The 23,949-nt window shown below is 47.9% G+C and overlaps 1 protein-coding gene and 1 long non-coding RNA gene across 6 annotated transcripts in view; one reads left to right on the top strand and one right to left on the bottom strand.

Moving 5' to 3' along the window:
- Positions 1 to 6,420, bottom strand: part of GPR156 (G protein-coupled receptor 156) — a 66,879-nt gene extending 60,459 nt beyond the window's left edge. For all 5 annotated transcript variants that reach the window (XM_078848375.1, XM_078848371.1, XM_078848389.1 and 2 more), the window contains exon 1: positions 5,909 to 6,420. The gene's annotated coding sequence lies outside the window, so the exon portion shown is untranslated. The remainder of the gene's footprint in view (positions 1 to 5,908) is intronic.
- Positions 6,421 to 9,004: 2,584 nt separating this feature from the next.
- Positions 9,005 to 23,070, top strand: LOC140897177 (uncharacterized). The gene is made up of 3 exons (XR_012154691.2): positions 9,005 to 9,417; positions 22,283 to 22,442; positions 22,854 to 23,070. It is a non-coding gene; the product is annotated as an uncharacterized LOC140897177 (long non-coding RNA).
- The last annotated feature ends 879 nt before the right edge of the window (positions 23,071 to 23,949 follow it).

The following is a 23,949-nucleotide window of genomic DNA, read 5'->3' on the forward strand; positions in this document are numbered from 1 at the left end:
CGGGCTCTGGGGTGGGGCCAGAAATGAGAAGTTCAGGGTGTGGGAAGCTGCTCTGAGCTGGGGCAGGAGGCGGTTGAAGGTTCTGGCTGGGGGTATGGGATCTAGGGTGGGGCTGAGGGGTTGGAGGTGCAGGAGGGTGCTCCAGGTTGGGACCAAGTGGTTCGGAGAGCGGGAGAGGGATCAGGGCTGGGGCGCAGGAGCGAGGCAGGGATACAGGCTCCAGGTGGCGCTTACCTCAAGCAGCTCCCAGAAGCAGCGTCATGTCCCCACTCCAGCCCCTACATGGAGGTGCAGCCAGGCGGCTCGGTGTGCTGCCCCTGCTGCTCCCATTGGCCATGGTTCCCTGCCAATGGGAGCTGTGGGAGTGGCGCTTGGAGCGAAGGCAGTGTGTGGAGCCCCCTGGCTGCCCCTACACATAGGAGCCAGAGGGGGGACATGCCGCTGCTTCCGGGAGCTGCATGGAGCCACAGCACGTACGTAGTGGGGCAAGCCCCAGACCCCGCTCCCCAGTCAGCGGGAGCTTGAGGGCCGGATTAAAATGGCTGAAGGGCCGGATGTGGCCCCTGGGCCATAGTTTGCCCACCCCTGCTGCAGAGGCTGGACCCTAAATGGCTGAGGGCAGGGAGAACTGCATATTATTCAACTGAAAACAAGCTGGACAATTAAGAAGCAGCCCTGACCCAACTTTGCTTGAAAGGCTGCAGGCCATGACACCAGATCTCGTGACCTCAGGGCGGGCTATAGCCATCTCCACCAAGATGTCACTGTTTTCAGCTGAATCACCTGTGCAGTGGGGAAGGGAATCGTGATCACTGCCCCCAAACCCAGGTTAATACCACTTGAGCTATGTTGGGGCTTATTGGCTTTTTTCAGGCCTCAATCAATACAGATACCAAGAGCAAACTAACCTACTAAGATTACTGCACCGCCAAGATCGAATGTGATTGTTCAAATGTTGTCACTGTGCGGGAGGGCACGTGACCTCCCTAGGTGACTTCTCCCCGCCCTGCTCCCAGTCCAGGGGCCCTGCGGTCTCCAGGGGGCGGCCTGCTTCTGCCGCAGCCAGGTGCTCTCCCGGTCAACCGCTGCGCTGCACCGGGCAGGGTCCCAGGTACCATGGCTGGAAGAGGCTCCGGTCCTGCCCCTTCCTCTCCCTGCTGAAGGGGCACTTGACCCTTCATGCCCCTCCCACGAGTCGCCTCTCGTCATGACCCATCACACCGCTGCCGGGCACGTTGCTGAAACACAATGTTGTGATTAAAGGTTACGTCGTGCCAGTGCAATGCCATGAGGCTGGGAAACTTACCATCATGACGGATTCATCTGACCTCCAAACCCTGACTTCAGCGCACAGAACAGAGAACAAGAATACATGCATGCACACACTCATGCATACCCTATCCCCATCAAGCGGAGGGCATAAGGGTGCACAAACATCAGTACGTTACCCAGCATGGATGCAGAGGAACTCTGGGAGGAGGAAACAACCCCCTCCCCCACGGAGACAGTCTTACATTTTAATGGAATAATGAAATGAAATACAGACCTTTTATTATTTTAAAAAGAAAATCTGTAGCCTCTGTTTAGCCACAAACAGCAACAGAGCAAACCACAACACTACCACCCACCAATGTGTCTCCATCAGACCTCTCGGTACCAGCACACGTCAGTCCCTGTGCCTGTAAGTCCTTATCTTCTTCGCTGAGAATGCCTACCAGCGGTCCAGCTGTGATGGCGGTTTTGGGGACACTTATCCACTGGGAACTGGACTGAAACTCCCTCCCCCCAGACTCATTTCAGAGAGATCACCAAACACCCCTGAAATGATCATCACTTTTCAACCCCGCTAGCCCAGCCTGGATCCCAAGCAATCCCCTAGAGTGAAGGATGAGCTACTCTAGCACCAGCCCCCTGAGCCTGCGAAGCTTTTGAAATATTTAACTACAGTTTCTACATCCTGCCACCTGCTCCCCACTGCCCAATAGAGGAGCCACTCCCTGCTGCTTTGTGCTTCCCTACTCCAATATCAGATAAGCATCACTGAGGACAATGAATATTTCAGCAGATTCAGACTCTGGACCAGGCATCTCTCTTCTCCATTCTCATGAATATTTAAACTTCTCCATAGACAAACCCCTGAATGCTCTACTCATGAGAGTCAAAGCTACTGAGGGCAGCCACCTGTGCTCTATTGTCTTGCAGGACAAAGACATGTCATGATGTTGTATCATGACAGTCTGACATTTGCACTTATCCACTATAGCACTAAATCAGCGTGCTGTGGACCATTCTCCTCACACTGGGATGTAATATCAGGGGCATACTGGCATATACTCATCATGCCTCAATAAATCTAGGTTTGATATCCCTGGACAACCATTTTTCCTCTTTTACCTTCCAAGACATTTGAGGTTCCCTGTGATGTCCTTTCCCACTGTTTCGAGATTTCATCTGCATTGGCCCAGGGACAGGACTTGCTTGGCTGTTGAATGGTTGCTCATCTCTGTGCCACTGGGCACAGCTCTCAATTACTGCTTCTTCATCCTTTGTCCAATGCCCAGGTATATGGTGATGGGCCATGCAAGGACAAGTCAGAGTGTCATACATTCATAAAGTTTAAGGCCAGAAGGGATCATCTAGTCTGACCTCCTGCATATCACAGGCTGCCAATGCTAACGAGCGTTTAAAGTGCAGGTCTACTCAAAAAAGCGATTCTAAAATGGCACTGTGGGGCTCTGCTTTATAGTCTCTCAGTGATTTCCATACCAAATATGCTCAGTCTGCAAGTGAAATGAGGGGTTTCTAAATATGAGCTCCGCCAACTGACCCTGGGATCTGAGGGTCATGCTGGGCTCTTTCCTTGTCACCTCCATCAGCAGCAGTAAAGATTCTGCAGGATCACTTACGCCTCCCCTGTGACACCTATTGCCATTGCCTTCAACGAGTTTGCACAGGTGTCACCAGAGCATGGTAAACAATTATGCAATGATGCACAAGGAAGGATAGCCTACAGCTCCCCCCCCCCCTTAGCTATGCTGTTTCTGTAGGGCTCACAGGAGTAAAAGGCAGTAAAACCTGATTATTTATTTGATTTATAAAACAACAATAGGCATCTAGCTCACACTGCAGGTGCAGGGGGACAATTAATTAAAAATACAATGTAATTAATCACAAAAGTCAGCAGCTATATGCTCAAGAGGACGAGCTGTGGAGAAAGAAAGGGTTGTTTTTAGATAAGTCACTTTTCAGAGCCGAACAGTGCTCTAAGGATGCTCTAGCCAGGCTTAAAGGTAGAGCTACTGTTTTCATGAGATCCCTCACAATAGCACCCTAGCATTCCAAACATACTCAAATCTCCTTAATTACTCCTGGAGCTGATCAAAGCAGAACTGCTACAAAAATCAGATGGCACAAATTTCAGGATGGTTGATAACCCTAGGAAGTGTAACATCTCTTTTCAGGGCAGGGCAGCTGTGGAATTTAGCTAATAGTTGTGTTGCTGATGCAGGAGGCAGAATGGAGTCCAGCTTGTTCCACCATAGTTATGTTGGCCTAATAGGAGTAAACATTTTTTTGTGACAGTAAAGTCAAGTACATAGATCTGAGAGTCAGAAGGGGTGATAATGCTCAACTAATCTGACCTCCAGCATAATGCAAACCATAGAACTTCCCCCAGTGATTCTCGCATCAAATTCGTATCTTCTTGTTGCATTAGAACATAAGCACCCAGGCTCAAGTCCAGATCCTCAAAGGCATTTAAGCACCTAAGAACCTCTGAGGATCTGGGGCTAACTGTATAGTGCCGGGGTATGTATGAAAGATACATACAAAATGCAGTTATACAGTATGTATAAGGTGATGGAGGAGAAACACAAAGGTTGCAAGAAATGCCAGCTGTAATACAATACTTACAGCTCCTAACAGACAGCTGAGTTACCTGGGATCTAATTTCCTACGGGCAACATATTCAGTGGCAGGCAACTCCTCAGCCCCTTTTAGTCTGCAAACTATCTGCAATGGAAAATTCAGACCTAAGCAAAGGCACCTAGAAAAAAAATTAAACTGCATTCTCTGAAATATGCAAAGGGTCAAGTGGTCTGAGGTGCTAAGCTCCCTTCAACTCCACTTGACTTCTCTGGGAGTTAAGATGCTCAGCCTCTTTCAGGCTTGGGTGCCAAGTGCTTTGCAGTGTTCCCATTACTTAGAAGTAGAACAATAATGATGGTTCAACACTGAAAGGCACATCAGCTTCTCTCTCTCCCTTCCCCCATGCTGACTGATTGTACGCAGCTTTATCAGTAGGTTTGCTCACATCCCATCCCATCCCCTCTCACCACCCCAACCCAAAAATAAAATACACAATCAAACAGGCTTGCTGAGGACATATGGCCTTCTGTGAAACAAGTAGTTGAACAGATCCATAATTTGGCATCTTGCTACCAGATCTTCTTGCAAGAAGTCCCTGCATTTACCAAGCGCCAGTAGGATCCCATTACAAACAGGATCTTTCCAGAGGATTGTTTTTAATTTTTAAAAATCATTCAGTGAGGCACTCAGCTGTGTCACCACAAAATGCCAAACAACAAAGCAAAAATGCTTTTAATGCACTGCCTTTTAGAGAGCGGAGGTGTTTCTAGGATGCTGTCAACAGGACTATAAAATAATCATCATTTACATTTTTCCAGAAAAATTATCTGTAGCAAGAAATTTGCAAATTGTGGTTACATCTGCCTGTCACTTCAAAAAGTGCCAGTCAGGCCCCAAATGCAGGTTCAGTAATTTATTTAGGAGATATTTCTATCATCATGCAAACTTCTACCTACAGTATTTGCAACCCAAACATTACTGCCCTGTGCTAATGCAGGAGAGTCAAGAAAGCACTGCTAATTCCTCTGTGAAAATGTATGGAGCACTGCAATAGTCATCAAAAGAATTAGACCAAAAGTATAAAAGTATAACTGGGTTAAAAAAAGAATAAGAGGACAGGTCCATCAATGGCTATTAACCAAGATGTTCAGGGATGTATCCCCATGCCCTAAATCTCTGACGGTCAGAAACTGAGTATGGACAACAAGGCATGGATCATCACTCCATAATTGTCCTGTTCTGTTCTCTGAAGCACCTGGCACTAGCCACTATCAGAAAACAGAATACTGAGCTAGATGGGCCATTGGTCTGACCCAGTACAGCCATTCTTATGTTCTTAGAACGGGTAAGTGCAACAAACTGAATGAAACACAAGAAGTAAACAGAGCATTAATGTAGAAAAGCAAGTCAGATTTTAACTCTCTTTCTATTTTAATAAACTACTACCTGAAGTTAATTCCCTGTGCTGTTAGTAACACTGGGAGGACATTTAGGTCCCAATCCTGTCCTGTAACTGGTTCCACATAGAGTCTAGACAGATCCCTGTGCCTGCATAGAGCTAGATGCAGGATCGCAGCCTTATTTTTACCACTCTTTTAAATCTTTTAACCCAGATAAACTGGTGAGCTGAACTTTCCATGAACTCTGCAAAAATTGTCAACCCTCCGTCATCTCCATCTGAGCAGCCAGTGTGTTTTTCAATTAAAATACACCCCCCCACACACACACACATACATTAAAAAGAACAGTTTCGGTGCTTCTTGTTTAAAATTGTGTTTGCCCAGCTAGAGAAAGCCTGTACAATTCTTTATCCTCCACCCAGGGCGAGGTGCAGGGAGTTTCCAAACAGTCCACCACCACCGCTGTAGGGGGAAAAAAAAAAAACCAAGTATGTAGAGCCGCAGCAGAGTTTATCTGCCCCCCGCCCCGGGAGAAGGGTCCGAGGCAGGGGGCGCCTCCCAAACGGAGGGGAACCTGAAACAGCCAATTCTCGTTGCAGGGGGGTGGGGGGTTAAGAGGAGCTAGAAACTCTCAGACTCACGCATCAGAGCAGGTGCTCTCCTCGGCCAGGTGCGGGGAGGGGGCCCGTCGCTCCTGCCCCGCGGGGGGCTGCAGAGCCCGCTCTGTGCGCGTGGAGGCGGGCACATACATGGGGGGCTGCCTGGGGAGAGTCACGACGTCGGCGACCGGGGAGGTGGGTGCCCCGGGGGCCGGGCATTGTGGAGGGGAGTAGAAAAGACGCCGCTGCCGGGCCGGGCCGGCTCGCCCCGCGCCTCCAGGCTCCCGGGGCACCGGGAAGGGCAGCGGTAAAGGCACGCGGGAGGCGCGCAGCCGGCTCCTCAGCCCGGCAACCCAGGGGAGGTGCCGGGCCGCGGGGAAGGGGAGGAGGGGCCGTCCCGCCCCGCCTGCCCCAGCGCAGCCCCCGCCCCAGGCCGTGGAGCTCCTCCTCGGAGGGGATCCGGCCCGCCGAGTTTCAAGCGACCCCGTTCGTCCTTAAGGATCCCACAGCCCTGGAGAGAGAGGCAGACACACGCTGGGAGCGCCTCACCTGGCCTCGGGGTGGGACTGTGCAACGAGGGTGACGAGGCAGCAAATGCGAAAAGTTGGGCCGGGGGTGGGGGGTAATAGGAGCCTAGAGAAGAAAAAGACCCAAAAGTGGGGACTGTCCCTATAAAATCGGGACATCTGGTCACCCTGTGGTTCACACACCAGGCCAGGGAAGCCAATGAGAACACTGAGCCCAGCTGACACTGCAGGGGAACCCAAGAGGCCCTGTGACTAGACTTTGGCCAGGCCAGTGGTGCTAATGACCCTGACTTTGTCATGGGTACTGCAGGCCCTGTAATGCCCGACAGGAAAAGGCTCTCAGGCTTTATGCTGCCTCCAGCAGCAGCACCCCGACTCAGTCCTGACAGAGCAAAAAGAACTACCTCTATTTGAGCCACGCGCACTTTCTGTTCGACTCCCATCCACAGCTTGACCCAATAGAGCCTTATTTAGCTGGGCAACGCGCAGAGAACCATAGTACAACCTGCTATAGCTGCAGATATGCTACAGCCAATATAGCATAATCAGCGCTACTTCTAAGCCCTGGTCTACACTACGAGTTTAGCAGCGTTAGATTGATTTAGCCCTGCACCCGTCCAAAATTCGAAGCCATTTTTTCTGACTTTAAGAGCTCTTAAAACCGGTTTCTGTACTCCTCCCTGACGAGTGGATTAGCGCTGAAATCGACCTTGCTGGGTCCAATTTGGGGTAGTGCGGACGCATTTTGACGGTACTGGCCTCCGGGAGCTATCCCAGAGTGCTCCATTGTGACCGCTCTGGACAGCACTCTCAATTCAGATACACTGGCCAGGTAGACAGGAAAAGCCCTGCGAACTTTTGAATTTCATTTCCTGTTTGGCCAGCGTGGCGAGCTGATCAGCACAGGTGACCATGCAGAGCTCTTCAGCAGAGGTGACTATGCAGTCCCACAATCGCAAAAGAGCTCCAGCATGGACCGAATAGGAGGTACTGGATCTGATTGCTGTGTGGGGAGAAGAGACGAAATGCCAAAATATTTGAAAAAATTTCCAAGGGCATGAAGGACAGAGGCTATAACAGGGACCCGCAGCAGTGCCGCGTGAAACTTAAGGAGCTCAGGCAAGCCTACCAAAGAATCAGAGAGTCAAACGGCTGCTCCGGGTCAGAGCCCCAGACATGCCACTTCTATGATGAGCTGCATGCCATTCTAGGGAGTGCCCCTATAACTACCCCAGCCCTGTGCATGGACTCCGTCAATGGACTCTCACGCAATAGGGATGCGGATATTGGGGACGAGGAAGATGAGGAGGAGGTTGAAGCACAGCAAGCAAGTGGAGAAACCCTTTTCCCTGACAGCGAGGAACTGTTTTTCAACCTGGATCTAGTACCCTCCCAACCCACTGAAGGTGGGCTCCCGGACCTAGAAGGTGGAGAAGGGACCTCTGGTGAGTGTACCTTTGTAAATATAATACACGGTTTAAAAGCAAGCGTATTTAATGATTAATCTGCCCTGAAGACTTGGGATGCATTCGCGGCCAGTACAGCTACTGGAAAGGTCTGTTAACGTATCTGGGGATGGAGCGGAAATCCTCCAGGCACATCCCAATGAAGCTCTCCTGGATGTACTCCCAAAGCCTTTGCAAAAGGTTTCTGGGGAGGGCAGCCTTATTCCGTCCTCCATGGTAGGACACTTTACCACGGCAGGCCAGCAGCACATAGTCTGGAATCATTGCATAAGAAAGCATGGCAGTGTGTGGTCCTGGTGTTTGCTGGCATTCAAGCAACATCCGTTCTTTATCTCTCTTTGTTATCCTCAGGAGTGTGATATCATTCATGGTCACCGGGTTGAAATAGGGGAATTTTATTAAGGGGACATTCAGAGGTGGCCGTTCGTGCTGGGCTGTTTGTCTGTGGCTGAACAGAAATCATCCCCGCTGTTACCCATGCGGTGGAGAGAGGGGTGAAGCGATCATCCCAGAGAATTGGGTGTGTGGGGAGAAGGGTGGGGGAGTGTGGTTAGTTGGGTTTGTGCTGCATGTTAACATGAAAATCGCAGCCCCTCCTTTCAAATGACCAACCCATTTTAAAGGGCCAGCCCAACGGGTGCTTCGTATGTGAAATGAGGACGCTGCTGTTTGAAGCCATTCCCACATGTTAGGAAGGTTAAAGAAGCCAAAAGACTGTGGCTTACCCTGTCTGCCTACAAGCCGAATCCTGTTGCCCACCGATCACTCACACCATACCGGCTGGCTTTCGATATAAGAGGCAAAATGCGACCTTGTAATGAAAGCACATGTGCTATGTAATGTTAACAGCTTAGTTCACCGTGAAAGATTCTACCCATTGTTCTCTAAAATGTCTCTTTTTAAAGACTAATTTCCCTTTTTTCCCTCCCGCAGCTGCAAATGTTTCATTGCTCCACGTATCATCTCCGTCCCAGAGGCTATCAAAGATTAGAAGCCGAAAAAACCACACTTGCAATGAAATGTTCTCTGAGCTCATGCAGGCCTGTACGGGGAGACTTTGGCAAACCAGTAAAGTGCCTGAAACCACTTATTGCTTATTGCTAAAAGCAGCCAAGTCAGCAGACTGTAAATTAGCCAAGTCAGCAGGCTTAGCTTAACCAAGACAGGAGGGGAGGGGGGTTTTTGGGTGCCACAGAAAGGGCAGCTTGACCCCGCATCCTTCCTGATAGGAATTGTGTTGAAGTTGCTGATACGTGCATCTTAGAAGAGCAGGATATGCCCCAGAAATGTCTATTGGGGCCTCAAGGTTGCAAACTCTGGAAAAAACCACACCTGGTTAATCGATAATCAGAAGGAGCCTCTTGCTTGCCCATTGGAACTGCTTGCTTAACAAGTTTTCTTTAAGGGACATGTCATTCTTTTACTAATGTATAAATAAGGGGGAAAAGTTTGAGGTAGTGGGACTCTTCAGGATTGGACCCTCTCTCTGGATGCACCTTGTGTTTCCCACTGGCAGACGGGCTGCCGCTGTGCCACTCAAGAGCCACACTCAGCTTTGGTAATTATCAAGGGTTGGGGGTGTTTTACTAACCTGTTGCGGACGTGTGTATAGGTGCTTGAGACTACGTAAAGTTTAACTTTAAGTGAAAGCACTCTTGTGTTGTCCTGTTTGTGCCAGCCATCTATCGGTCGGATGGCCGTGTCTTCCCTGATTTATTTCCTGACACCACCTCACACAGAGTAAAAGTTACCAAGAGCTTTGGGTGGAAAGAACCCCGGGTAACAGGCCTCCCATGCTGAAGGAGCCCAGCACAATGCATTGAGGGAGACAATGTCAGAGTCCAGGAAAGCACAAAATGAACGCGAGGACAGGAGAGATGAGCGAGAGGACAGGAGGGATGAGCAAGAAGAGAGGTGGCGTCAGCGTGATGAGAGGAGGCAGGATGCAATGCTAAGGCTACTGGAGGATCAAACTGATATGTTCTGGCATATGGTTGAGGTGCAGGAAAGACAGCAGGAGCACAGACCGCCACTGCAGCCCCTGTGTAACCAACCACCCTCCTCCCCAAGTTCACCCAGATGCCCAAGAACGCAGTGGGGGGCCTCCGGGCACCCAACTACTCCACTCCAGAGGACTGCCCAAGCAACAGAAAGCTGGCATTCAATAAGTTTTAAAGTGCAGTGTGGCCTTGTCCTTCCGTCCTCCCGTCCTCCCCTCCTCCACCACCCCACCTGGTGCTTCCCTCCTCCCCCTCTCCTCCTGGGCTGCCTTGGCAGTTATCCCCCCATTTGTGTGACGAATTAATGAAGAATGCATGAATTTGAAACAACAATGACTTTATTGCCTCTGCAAGCGGTGATCGAAGGGGGGAGGGGAGGGGAGGGCAGTTGGCTTACAGGGAAGTAGAGTGAACCAAGGGGGCAGGTTTCCATCAAGGACAAACAAACAGAACTTTCACACCGTAGCCTGGCCTGTCATGAAACTGGTTTTCAAAGCTTCTCTGATGCGCACCGCACCCTGCTGTGCTCTTCTAACTGCCCTGGTGTCTGGCTGCACGTAATCAGTGGCCAGGCGATTTACCTCAACCTCCCACCCTGCCATAAACGTCTCCCCCTTACTCTCACAGATATTGTGGAGCGCACAGAAAGCAGTAATAACAAGGGAATGTTGGTTTGGCTGAGGTCTAACCGAGTCAGTAAACTGCGCCAGCGCACTTTTAAATGTCCAAATGCACATTCTACCACCATTCTGCACTTGCTCAGCTTATAGTTGAATAGCTCCTGACTACTGTCCAGGGTGCCTGTGTATGGCTTCATGAGCCATGGCATTAAGGGGTAGGCTGCGTCCTCAAGGATAGCTATAGGCATTTCAACATCCCTAACAGTTATTTTCTGGTATGGAAAGTAAAAGTCCCTTGCTGCAGCTGTTTCCACAGACCAGAGTTCCTAAAGATGCGAGAGTCATGTACCTTTCCCGGCCGTCCCACATTGATGTTGGTGAAACGTCCCTTGTGATCCACCAGTGCTTGCAGCACCATTGAAAAGTACCCCTTTCAGTTTATGTACTGGCTGCCTTGGTGCTCCGGTGCCAAGACAGGGATATGGGTTCCATCTATTGCCCCACCACAGTTAGGGAATCCCATTGCAGCAAAGCCATCCACTATGACCTGCACATTTCCCAGAGTCACTATCCTTCATAGAAGCAGGTCAGTGATCGCGTTGGCTACTTGGATCACAGCAGCCCCCACAGTAGATTTGCCCACTCCAAATTGATTCCCGACTGACCAGTAGCTGTCTGGCGTTGCAAGCTTCCAGAGGGCTATCACCACTTGCTTGTGAACTGTGGGGGTTGCTCTCATCCTGGTATTCTTGTGTTTCACGGCAGGGGAAAGCAAGTCACAAAGTTCCATGACAGTGCCCTTATGCATGTGAAAGTTTCGCAGCCATTGGGAATCATCCCAGACCTGCAACACTATGCGGTCCCACCAGTCTGTGCTTGCTTCCTGGGCCCAGAATCAGCATTCCACAGTATGAGCCTGCTCCATTGCCACCAGAATGGGCAAATTGCCGGGGCCCGTACTTTGAGAGAAGTCTGTGTCCATGTCCTCATCACTGTCCTCACTGTGCTGCCGTCACCTACTCACCTGCTTTTGCAGGGTCTGGTTCTGGTTCTGCATATACTGCTGGATAATGCACATGGTGTTTAGAACAGTCATAACTGCCACGATGATCTGAGCGGGCTCCATGCTTGCTGTGGTATGGCATGAGCAGGAGAGCAGAGTGGCAGCAGAAGCGGCGGGTGGATGACGATGCTGACAGCAATATGGTGCCCGCACGGAAAGAGGCGCGAAACGATTGTCGGCCGTTGCTTTCACGGAGGGAGGAAGGGAGGGAGAAAGGGGGAGGACCTGATGACATGTACCCAGAACCACCCAGGACAATGTTTTTTGCCCATCAGGCATTCGGATCTCAACCCAGAATTCCAATGGGCGGTGGAGACTGCGGGAACTGTGGGATAGCTACCCACAGTGCAACACTCTGGAAGTTGATACTAGCCTCAGTACTGTGGACACACTCCATTGACTTAATGGTCTTAATGGTTTTAAGTGGGGACACACACAATCGACTGTATAAAATCACTTTCTAAAAAATCGACTTCTATAAATTCGACCTAATTTCGTAGTGTAGACATACCTTAAGAGTGTAGCGAAAGCTGCCAGACTGCACTTGCAGATGTAGAGCTCTTTGAGTTAAACCCGCTTTCGTAGAGCACAGTAGGGAAAGCGCTGCAGTCTGTTCACACTGACAGCTGCAAGCGCACTGGTGTGGCCACATTTGCGGCACTTGCAGCGGCATTGAGTGCGCTGAATTATGGGCAGCTATCCCAGCATGCAAGTGGCTGCAACATGCTTTTCAAATGGGCGGGGAGAGGGTGGAGTGTGACAGGGAGTGTGTTGTGTGTATGTGGGGGGAGAGAGAGTGGGTTTTGGGGGGCCTAAGAGCATATCAGCATGCTGTCTTGTAAATTCAGACAGCAGTAGACCCCCCTCTCCCCCGCCTCTCTCTCACACACAGCATTCCACAGTAATGGTTGCTTTGTCTCGGAGCAGATAAGCAGCCAGCTGTCAGAAACGGAGCTTTCAAAGGGCATATCCGCATTCCTACAGCCAATTCCAAACAATTGCCACTTGACTTAAGGGGATTATGGGACGTTTCCAGAGGTTCATCAGAGCGCAGTAAAGCAACACCTTGTTCACACTGGTGCTGCGGCGCTCCAGTGAAGCGCAGCAAACATTATTCCACTCGCCAAGGTGGAGTACCAGCAGTGCTGTAGCCGTGGAGTCAGAGCGCTCTACATGCCTTGCCAGTGTGGACGGGTAGTGAGCTAGTGCGCCCGGGACTCCTTTATTGCACTGTAACTCACAAGTGTAGCCAAGCCCTTAGCATCATATTATTCTCTCTAGCCTCAGAGAGAGTGTATTCCAGTGGATAAAAGACAGCGAGGAGTAGAAATGTAGGGGCTATTACTAGTTCTGCCACTGATCAACTTGGGTAAATCTTCGTGCCTCAATTTCCTCTCTCATCTATTTAGATTGTAAAATCATTAGAGCAGGGACTATGTTTATACAATGCCTAACACATACTGTAAAATAATAATAATTGATTAATATTTGCTTTTTTTAAACATATATTTTTGTTGAAATTAGAGAGGGATCAGAGCCCCACAGTTAGGGGGTTCTTGGCTCTCTGGTTTTGTTTTGGCCCATTACAGGAAAAGGAAAGCAGCTGCGTAGTTTGAATCTGAATTAGGAACTAAACTTGCCCAGAATGCAGGGATTGGATCCAGGTTTGTATCTAAATTAAATAATATTGTGACCTACACATCACACAGCCCGACAAAGGGAATTTTCACCAGCTTTACTGAAGGCAGCAGTTTGTAGCATGGCCCACACCCTACTACAGTGATTGTCTGGTGGGCACCGCCTCTCCCATTCACAGCCTCAAAACATCCCTGTGGCAACTACTTCCATGAGAAAGCATATGGGGTAGCATCCAGTCTTGATCTGAGACACCAAGAGATGGAGAATTCACCACTTCTCATGGGTAGTTTGTTCCAATGGTTGATCATCCTCACTGTTAAACATTTGTGCCTTATTTCTAACTTGAATTTGTCCAGCTTCAGCTTCCAGCCATTGGTTCTTGTTCTGCATTTCTTTGCTAGATCAAAGAGCCCTTCGGCACCCAATATTTTCTCTACTTATGCAGAGTGATCAAGTCACCGCTCAGTCTTCTTTTTAATAAACTAAACAGACTGAGCTCTTTATGTCTCTTTCTGGAAGGCATTTTTTTTCAGCCCTTGAATCATTTTTGTGGCTCTTTTTTACACCCTCTCCAATTTTTCAAGATCTTTTTAAAATGTGGATGTCAGAATTGGACCCAATATTTCAGTATTAGTCTCACCAAAGACATATATAGAGGTAAAATCCTGTCTGTACTTCTATTCATTTTCCCCCTCTTTATACATCCAACGACCACATTAACACTGGGAGCTAATGGTCAGTTGCTTGTCCTAAATCCTTTTCAGAGTCTCTGCTTTCCAGGATACAGTCCCCCCATTCTGTCGGTATGATCTACATTCCTTGTTCCAAAATGTACAGCCTTGCATTTGGCCGTATTAAAACTAATTTTGTTTGACTGGGCCCAGTTTATCCAGAATCCAGATTGCTTTATTCTCATAATTATTTACTTGTCTGCTATTTTTTGTGTGATTTCCAAATTTTATCAGCAGAGATTTTATATTTATTTCCAGATCAGACCCTAAACCAAAACAGAGCCAGATTGCTGGCATATAAAATTAAAAAGGTCATAGAGGAATTTTCAAACTAAGGGCTGGGGAAAAACTGACAGGTGAAGAGGAGCACACAGTTTGGACAGAGACATCCTTTAGGGGAGGATTTATATATATCCCAGTAAAGAGGAGAGGACAGAAGTTGAGAAAGTTCAGGTAGGAACTCAAAAGAAACAGTCAAACACAAAAAAGACCCATTCAATTGCATCACATGAAGGCAGACCACTAAATATTAACAAATTTTATAAATGCTTGTATACAAATACAACCAGTCTAAATACTACGATGGGTGAACTTGAGTGCCTGGTATTAAATGAAGATAATGATACAATAGGCATCACAGAAACTGTACAGAAGAATGAGTAGGAAAGCCAGGGAGGCTTGCGTGATTGCTCTGAACTCCAGAACATTGATGTGGAGCTAGATGTCCTCTGGGGACCAAGTCCCCTGCATTTTTACATGGCCCAGGTGTGCTTCTAACAGGTTTTGTTGAGGAAGGTGCACCAAATAGTACCCTTCCATGCACGTTTCTGGGTTCCTTCCACCAACTCAGTTCTGTGACAAGATGAGGAGGGACCATGCCCTCCTTGTCCATTGGGTATTTTTCTGGGGAATAGACCAACCCAAGCTAGAGTTGTAGCAGTCACAGGTGAAGTCCGGCAAACAGTGTCACTTACATGCATGCACGCACACACAGCATAGCAGCTCCAGTCACTTCCATACCATTGTAGTAGGGTCTGATTCTATCCCAAGCACTAGCAACAGCATTGACAGGAAACTGTCTTCAGGAAGGTATGCTCTCACGGACCTAGAGATTATTAGGGTTGCTATGAGCATTATTGTCTGTAATGGGATGAGAGTCTATTTTTGTATTTCAACAAAGGCCCAGCTGGGCGAACAGAAAATGAGCATATTCTGGACACTTTGCTGTCTCTGCTGGGACCTGCCCTGATCAGTCTATTATCTAAGTGAGGGTAGATGTGAATATCTTCAGAGGCATGCAATGCCCATACCACCACTAGGCAAGACACTTTGGATGCCTCAGGAGAGCAGTCCTAATGGCAGTACCTTGTCCTGGCAGTGATGTGGCCCTGTGAACCTCAGGTACTTCCTGTCAGCAGAGTGAACGGCTATATGGACCATCCTGCAAGTCAAGAGCCACAAACCTGTCTGGAGCCTGCAGAGATGGAATGATGGAGGCAAGTCTTCCCATCCTGAATCTAAGGTGATATATGCACAGTATGTGTTCAGTTTCCCCAGCCCTAGGACAGGACAAAAACTCCTTTCTTTTTCTGGATGAGGAAATATCAGCATGAGAAACCTTTCCCCCTGAACTGCTGTCATATCTCTTCAGTGGCTCCTAGACAAAGCGATGAGGCCTCTTCTTTTTGTAACAGACTCTCGTGAGAAGGGTCCCAGTAGAGGGACAGGCAGATAGGGGTTTGTGAATGGAAATGTAGAGCGTGATCGTAAGCAATGATATCTAATGCCTGTTTGTCAACTGTGATAGCTGTCCAGGCCTAAGGGAATGGGGCAAGATGGTTCCCAAAGGTGAGGGCAAGCTCCAGTGTGACTCTCAATGCTCCTGTCAAATTTGCTACCTCTGAGAGTGTCTTGTGTTTGCTAAAGAGGTAGAAGATGAGAGCCCCCTGGAGTATGTAGTTTCTTCCTTTGCTGGCACTCTGTCTGTCAGCCCCAGGAGTAGAAAGGCATCCTTTGCCTTTATTGGGGCTGATACTTCGGGGGCTTTCAGTAGGTAATAGAGGCCATAATGTAGCCCTTGCGGGAATGTAGAGCTTCACCTGTCCTCCTGGCTGAAGGGCTCCATCACCTTGAAAGGCAGGTTGTCTATCATGTCTTGCACTTGACATGCACTTGTGTGGTATGTCCAATACCTACAGCCACAAGGCCTGGCTCATTGTGACAGCTGTGGTCATCAACCTTGTAGCCATATCAAAGGCATCCATGGCTGCACTGCAGTGACATTCTCATGACAATCTGCCCCTGCTTGATGTTCTCCTTCATTTCATCCCTGTACTCTAGTGGGATTTTTGAAAGGAAGGAGTGACTCTGTCCCACATGAGGTGATTATACTGGCTGAATAATACCTGGTATAATTGTCACCCAAAGCTGCACTGAGGCTGAAGAATATCCCTTGCATCCAAACAGGTCTAAATTCTTACGGTCCTTGTCCTCAGGAGTGCCTTTAGTAAGCTTTGATGTCTGTTCCACTGCAGGGACGACCAAGGACCCTGGGTTTGGGTGGGTGTAAAAGAGCTTGAAGGATTTCAGAGGCACCTGATACCTTTCTTCCACCCACTTGGAGGTGGAAAGACAAGTGGCTGGGGGCTGCAGTGCTGTGGCCAGTTCTAGAATCCTTTCATTAATAAGGAGTGGGATTCTAAAGTGGCTCAAAGTCATCCATTGCAAGGGTGAGTGGGTGCTGGTGTTACTGCCTTGTCCAGCAGTGAGGAGAATTTTTGGGTAGAAACAGGGGTTGTCGTAGTCGTCCCTCTGTTGTCTCCTCCTCCTCTGGGCCCATGTCTGGTTCAGTTGTGGGTGGCTTAGCAAGTGAAGAAACTGGGAATTGGGATCTTCTCTTCCTAGGTGCATGGGAAGTTGAGCTGCTCCTCAAAACAAGGTAGCACACTCCCCAGTAAGGCCACTATGGTCCATGTGGCATGCCGTACAGGTACTGGCCTGTTTGAGACTGGCTGGGCTCAGAGTCAATCCCATGCAAGTTGGGGTGGTGCTCTGAATGGGGCCTCCCTGGAACCCTCCTAAGGGTCATATTCTAATGGCAAGGAAGAAGAATCTGTGCTCAGTCTCAGCAAGGAGGAGTTTATCTACTCTTCAAAGGGTGGCATGGACGGGTGGTATGGAGTCAGTGCCAGATCTGGTGCTGGTTGACTTTTTGATATAAGGATAATCTTTTGAGGTTATATGGATACCTCAGGTCCTTGCTCAACTCCATCATGGTACCAGTATAGGTGCTGGGTTTCTTGCTTTGCCCAACTGCTGTGGGGCTTTGCCCTTAAAGGAATGATGTATTATGTCCTTGTCATAAATATAAAGGGAATGGTAAACACCTTTAAAGTCCTCCTGGCCAGAGGAAAAACCCTTTCACCTGTAAAGGGTTAAGAAGCTAGGATAACCTCGCTGGCACCTGACCAAAATGACTAATGAGGAGACAAGATACTTTCAAAGCTGGAGGGGGCGGGGGAGGGGGGGAGAAACAAAGGCTCTCTCTGTCTGTGTGATGCTTTTGCCGGGGACAGAACAGGAATGGAGTCTTAGAACTTAATAAGTAATCTAGCTAGATATGAGTTAGATTCTGTTTTGTTTAAATGGCTGATAAATTAAGCTGTGCTAAATGGAATGGATATTCCTGTTTTTGTATCTTTTTGTAACTTGAGGTTTTGCCTAGAGGGATTCTCTATGTTTTGAATCTGATTACCCTGTAAGGTATTTACCATCCTGATTTTACAGAGGTGATTCTTTTACTTTTTTTCTTCAATTAAAATTCTTCTTTTAAGAACCTGATTGCTTTTTCATTGTTCTTAAGATCCAAGAGTTTGGGTCTGTGTTCACCTATGCAAATTGGTGAGGATTTTTATCAAGCCTTCCCCAGGAAAGGGGGTGTAGGGTTTGGGAGGATTTTGGGGAGAAAGACATTTCCAAGTGGGCTCTTTCCCGGTTAAATATTTGTTAGATGCTTGGTGGTGGCAGCAATAAAGTCCAAGGGCAAAAGGTAAAATAGTTTGTACCTTGGGGAAGTATTAACCTAAGCTGGTAAAAATAAGCTTAGGGGGTTTTTCATGCAGGTCCCCACATCTGTACCCTAGAGTTCAGAGTGGGGAAGGAACCTTGACAGTCCTCCTTCTGGAACTTCCCTTTGATTCAGAACTATGTTTAAGCTTGGTCCAATTACAAGAGTCCCATTTTGAACAGGCATAGTTGCTGGCTTAATGCCCAAAGTGCTGGTGTCAAGGTAGCCCGTATAGAAATCAGAATAATTGGCACTGATGCTATCGGTGCTGAGGTAATTGGTGCCAAGACTGTCACTACCAAGGCAGTCAGTGCCGAGGCTGTTGGTGCAGAGGTCTTGTATGCTAAGGACTTCACTCATGTTTAGGTGCTGGGTGTCAACTCTGTTGGTGTCCTCTTTGCCTTGTTTCCAGTGCCCAACCGAGTGGTCAAAAGTGCACTCAAGGGAGCACTGACCAGTGCTGGTTTATCCAGTCTTGCTCTGGTCATAACTGTCACCTCTGGGTCCAAAGTGACCCACATGGACTGCTCTAGGGTACTGCAGGAGAAGGACTTGTACACAGAGCACCTGTCTGGGATATGGCCCTGTCCTAGGCAGAAAAGACATCAGCTGTGTCTGTCCTTGATGGAGATCAGCCTGTCGCAGGGTTTGGAGTCTGCCATGAAGGGTGGCAGTTGGCACAAAGCACCTCACCCCATTGTAAAGGAGGTGTACAAGGGGATTGCCAATCAATCCGCCCCCTCCCCACACACACACACACACACACATCTTCTTTAAGAAGGAATGTCCTTTAGACGAAAGTGTGAAGATAAGATTTCTTCACCTAATAGTTTGAAAAAGAACTGGTTTAGTGTGTCTCAAGAGAGAAGTGGGTCGGACACTTACTGGGTTCTGTCTCACTGCCACAGGCACTAAGCGAAATCAAGTGAGGGGCTGTGGCTGTCCCACCCTTCACATCCTTACATGGGAGCACAAGGAAGGTCAGGTGCATGCATGGCCCTGATGGACCCTGCTATTCAGAAGACTTCAATCTCATCATGCACATGAGGCATCTGTGCACCTACTGTGGGATCCACACTGACACACACAAACAAAAAGAAGAAATTGGGTTTGTGTCCTTTTTTTCCTTCATCCTGATGGATAATGAACACATGCCTAGATTTCTGTTTATTTACATAAAGGATGGGGGTTTTTTCTGCTTGAGTTTTCCATTAGTAGTTCAGATCTTTCCTGTCCCATTTTTCTTTGAAGACCCTATGGGCAACCAGAAACCTCAGAGTTTGGACAAATGATGTTTTGGAAAGATCCCATCTGTGTTCCTCACTGAGACTTTGGGAACACTGCAGGAGAGACAGCTTTTGAAGAATTAGGCAGGTTTGGCACAAGCCCTAATGTGTGCTGGCACAGGACACTAGAACTTTAGTTAATTTTAGGCCCTAGATGACTAGTCACACTAGATGCATCTAATAAATCTGCCTGCTCTTTACTTTAATACTGAGTCTCAGTATATTACTCTTATTACAGACTAAGCATGACCCAGGTCAGTGGAGAAGTGTCCATACTCTTCCATGCTAGTCTGAACCTCCACACCTTTTGAGGTTCACTCATTGCTGTCAGCAACACTCTAGAACCAATACTGATTAATGCTCTCATTGGAGGTATCTCAGCTTCTCCGTGTTTGACAGTGTAACAATAAAATCTCAGCTAGACCTGGCTGCTAAATAAGCGGTGATAAATAGTAGCTTCCTGCAATCATGAAATGTCATGCCCATTCATGAAGTCATATAATGAGCTCACCTGGATAATTACACCCCTCTCTTCTTTCTTTTTCTCCCTGAACTTGAGTGTCTCTTTTCTCTCTCTGAATGACAAGAAAAAATCTCTCTGTTTAATGCACACAACAGTTGTATATCTAGGTGCCGTATACAAAAGTCAAGCACCACAGCTTTACTAGCTGGAAAAAGGGGCCTTGGTTTCTTCCTTGGTTTAAGCCACCTCCTTAAGAGGGACTTATCTGTGTGGTTGATTTCCTGCAGATGTAGCTGGGCTGTTTGGGCACTTTGTCATTATGGAAAGACCTGTACAGTCTTGCTCCAGGCGCTAGAAATGGCACAACTCCCTTTGCTCACTGAGGGCTTTAAAGATAAGGGCCAGGACCTTGATATGGATCTGGAATGGACAGGGCACAAGTGTAGAGTACAGAGAGCTGGTGTAATATGTTTTTATCTGGCCATTTTGTTTAACACCATACTGGGCCAATAGCTTAGAGGGATTTTCAGAATCAGCCCTAGTGTGAGGTATAGTGCAGTGTGTCATGGGCGTGGGGGAGGTGGGGGTGGGGGAGGGCAGCAAGCACAGCCACCTCCACTGGCCCATTGTGGGGTTAGTAGTACACCTGGTCACACAATCGTCTGGATTCCCTGTTGGGTCAAACAGTTGCCATGAGGGACTCAAGGACCCTGGTGGGGTCGAGTAACTAATCAGTTTGCAGCCCCTGGGGCAGGGCAGAGCAAACAATCTGCAGCCCCTGGGGCGGGACAGAGCAAACACTCAGTCTCTAGCTAGGGCCCCCAGTAGCCATGCCTAGTGGCACTGCAGGGCGATGTAGGGGAATCTGGGCCCACCCTACTCCACCAGGTTCTGACCCAGGGCCCTAGGAACCAGAAAATTCCCTCTTAAGGGTTCAGACATTGGCTTCTAATACATTCTCTGGGTCACTTCCTACCATAAGGCCAATCTCGGGCATCTCCTTGGCTGGCAGCAGCTCAGCGTTCCAGTCAGTCTCCATGGTCAGCTGGTTGTCCCCAGCGTAGTCCAGGTCCATGGTCCCAATGACCTGGAGAATCACAGGTTCCTCTGCAACATGTGTCTTTCCTTTTCCTCTGCCAGCCCTGCCTGAGCTGGGCTGCCTACTTTTATCTGTCTCCTCCACTTGGAGCATGCACAGTAGGGGTGAGGGGGCATGGTCTCCTGGGCCCACAGTGATTGGTCAGTTCCCGTTGGCCCAGTGTGTGGTTGATCCACCCCGTCACACAGTGTTCTAACCCAGAGGCAAGGGCAGCATGAAGTGTCATGATGAATCACATCTGACAAGAACAGATGCAGTCTCCTAGCCTGTCCTAGATGGGTGAGGTAATATCTTTTATTGGACCAATTTCTGTTGGTGAGATACAAGCTTCTGAGCCACACAGAGTTCTTCTTCAGGTCTAGGAAAGGTAATCCCAGCATAACAGCAAAACGCAAGGTGGAACAGATTGTTTAGCATAAGTAATTAGATGAGCCTGGGAGCTTAAACTCATGTTAAACTCTAACTACTTATACTAGGAAAGCCCTCAAACCTGAAAAACCATGTTATCATCCCTGCAAGGTAGTCTGTAGAAGACATACACATGCTAGACATATACTGTGTTAAATAATCATGTGCAATTAAGAATTAACACAGTCCCTACAGCTCAACCTGGAAAAAATAAAAATCAGAATAGCATCAAATAAGCCCCCCCAAGCAGAGCAAAAGCCTGTTGTGGAGATCCCAAAACAGAACCCATCCCCTCAACAGCCCCACCCCTTGTACCTCTATATATCACACTTACAGAGAATACGTGGCCTCAAATGTTGCCCTCAGTTCCATCCATGGCACCTCACTGATATAAGCAAGGGCCAAATTTTAGTTCACTATATCTATTAAAAGAGAACATCTTGTTTTGGGTGTAAGTAAAGTTACACAATCTCTAGCTTCTTATAGTTGCCAAGGGTAATTTGTTTAAACACCTAAATGTCTTAGGAACCCTAGTCCTCTTTTCAAAAGTGATTTAGATAATTTTACCCAAGATCTGTGCTCTAGCAGCCCAACAAGACCATTGCATACAAGTCAAGCTGTCTTACGGTACCTAGAGTTTCTGTGAGTGTTGCCACTGCCTTCAAAACTGCAGTGGTGGAGGTGATTTCAGCAAAGGGGCCAGAGTGCCTTCGGTATAGTTCATAGGAAGTCTTTGAGGCCACAAATCAACATGAATTGTAACCAATTCAGTGTGTCTTGCTCTTACTTTCCACTTCTCTTTGAGATTAGAATCCTTAAAACTACTTCCCTTATTGACCTTCAGCCCAGCCAAACATTCACTGCCCAAAAATGTGGGCAGATACTTGCCTCCAAAATATACCCTCTGCCCTTTAATTGCTTCCTGAATGAGTGTCAGTAAAGTGAAAATTACAATGCAGCATTGGCAGGAAGGGTTGCACATACAGTATTGCTCTTGCCCATTTTGGATGAACAACCGCATTTCAGGGCTAACATTTATGTCCTCGCAGAGTGGCAGCAGCTCTGGGATAGAGAGACAGGCATGCTGACAAATTTTGAAGCCCTAACTTTCATCTACCTGTTTGCAACCTGGGATGCGGTCCCTGGACTATGCTTTAACAGGCTGCTGATTGGAACGTCCAGAGTGGCTGGCACAATGCAGGAATACGGGTAAGTCCAATCCTCACAGCGTGGCTGTGGGGCAGCAATGCAGACAATCAGACCCATGGTGGAGGAGTGCAGAATTAGACGATTGGAGGGTGGACTGCACCACCTTGCTGTGCTCAATGATGCAGCAGTTAGATGGCTGAACAATCTAGATGGCTGGGGGTGGTGGTGGGAGAAATAAACATGGGGAAACGGAGCATCTGGTCAATCGATTACAGATCTAAAAGTTGCAATTCTTCAACAAAAAAACTTCAAAAACAGACTCCAATGAGAGACTGCTGAATTGGAATTAATTTGCAAACTGGATACAATTAACTTAGGCTTGAATAGAGACTGGGAGTGGATGGGTCATTACACAAAGTAAAACTATTTTCCCATGTTTATTTCCCTCCCCCACCCCCCACTGTTCCTCAGATGTTCTTGTCAACTGCTGGAAATGGCCCACCTTGATTATCACTACAAAAGGTCGCCGCCCGCCGCTCTCCTGGTGGTAATAGCTCATCTTAAGTGATCACTCTCATTACAGTGTGTATGGTAACACCCATTGTTTCATGTTCTCTGTGTATATAAATCTCCCTACTGTACTTTCCACTGAATGCATCCGATGAAGTGAGCTGTAGCTCACGAAAGCTTATGCTCAAATAAATTGGTTAGTCTCTAAGGTGCCACAAGTACTCCTTTTCTTTTTGCAAATACAGACTAACACGGCTGCTACTCTGAAACCTGTAGATATCGATGTGTGATGCATATGAAAGAAGACAGCTTGATACAATGTTTGGGTTCCTGATGTTGTTGGAAATATTTACACCTTCCCTAAAAACGTATCTTCCCTGGATTAAAACAAATTCTCTTCATGGTAGGTTTTGTAACTCACTCCCTGTGACGGGGTTTACAGACCCCAATGGTATGGCTAAGACTACCCTTCCCTCCTACCCCCTCCACTGACTGGGGGAACCCAGGGAACATCAGCGGATGGGAGACTATAACTTGGCCACTAGGCTCTCAGATTGCCAGGCAAGGCCATCCCAATACTGGAAGACTGTTGAGGTGTGGCCTGCCCACTAGGCCTATTGGCCCCAACTTAACTCTGCTACACTCCCTTTTTTAAATGCAGTTTATGGAGCTTAATATTAATTGACATAGGAATTGTCACACCCGTGGCCAGCTAATTTGGTAACCTCTGAAACCGCATGATTCAGAGGCATGTGCAAGAAACACCATGGTGGACAATGGAATATCCAGCTCACTGAAGTTTGGTGGTTTTTTGTTTGTTTGTTTTTTCAGTTAGAGGTAAGCTCATCCCCTATACACCAGGGTTTTATTTCCTTTCTAACTGTTTAAATCCTAGCTAATGTAACTGTGAATGTTCTCATTATCCATATCAGATCTTCTCAGAGTTGCATATAGTTTGTTGGAAATGTCTTTCTGCATCTAATTTGTGCAATGCAGCCTTCTTGCCCTGAGCCTTAGTGGTGGATGTACGTAGCCTGTGTTCTTCTGAAATGTATTG

This window comes from Lepidochelys kempii, chromosome 1, assembly GCF_965140285.1.
Source record: "Lepidochelys kempii isolate rLepKem1 chromosome 1, rLepKem1.hap1, whole genome shotgun sequence".
NCBI lineage: Eukaryota > Metazoa > Chordata > Testudines > Cheloniidae > Lepidochelys > Lepidochelys kempii.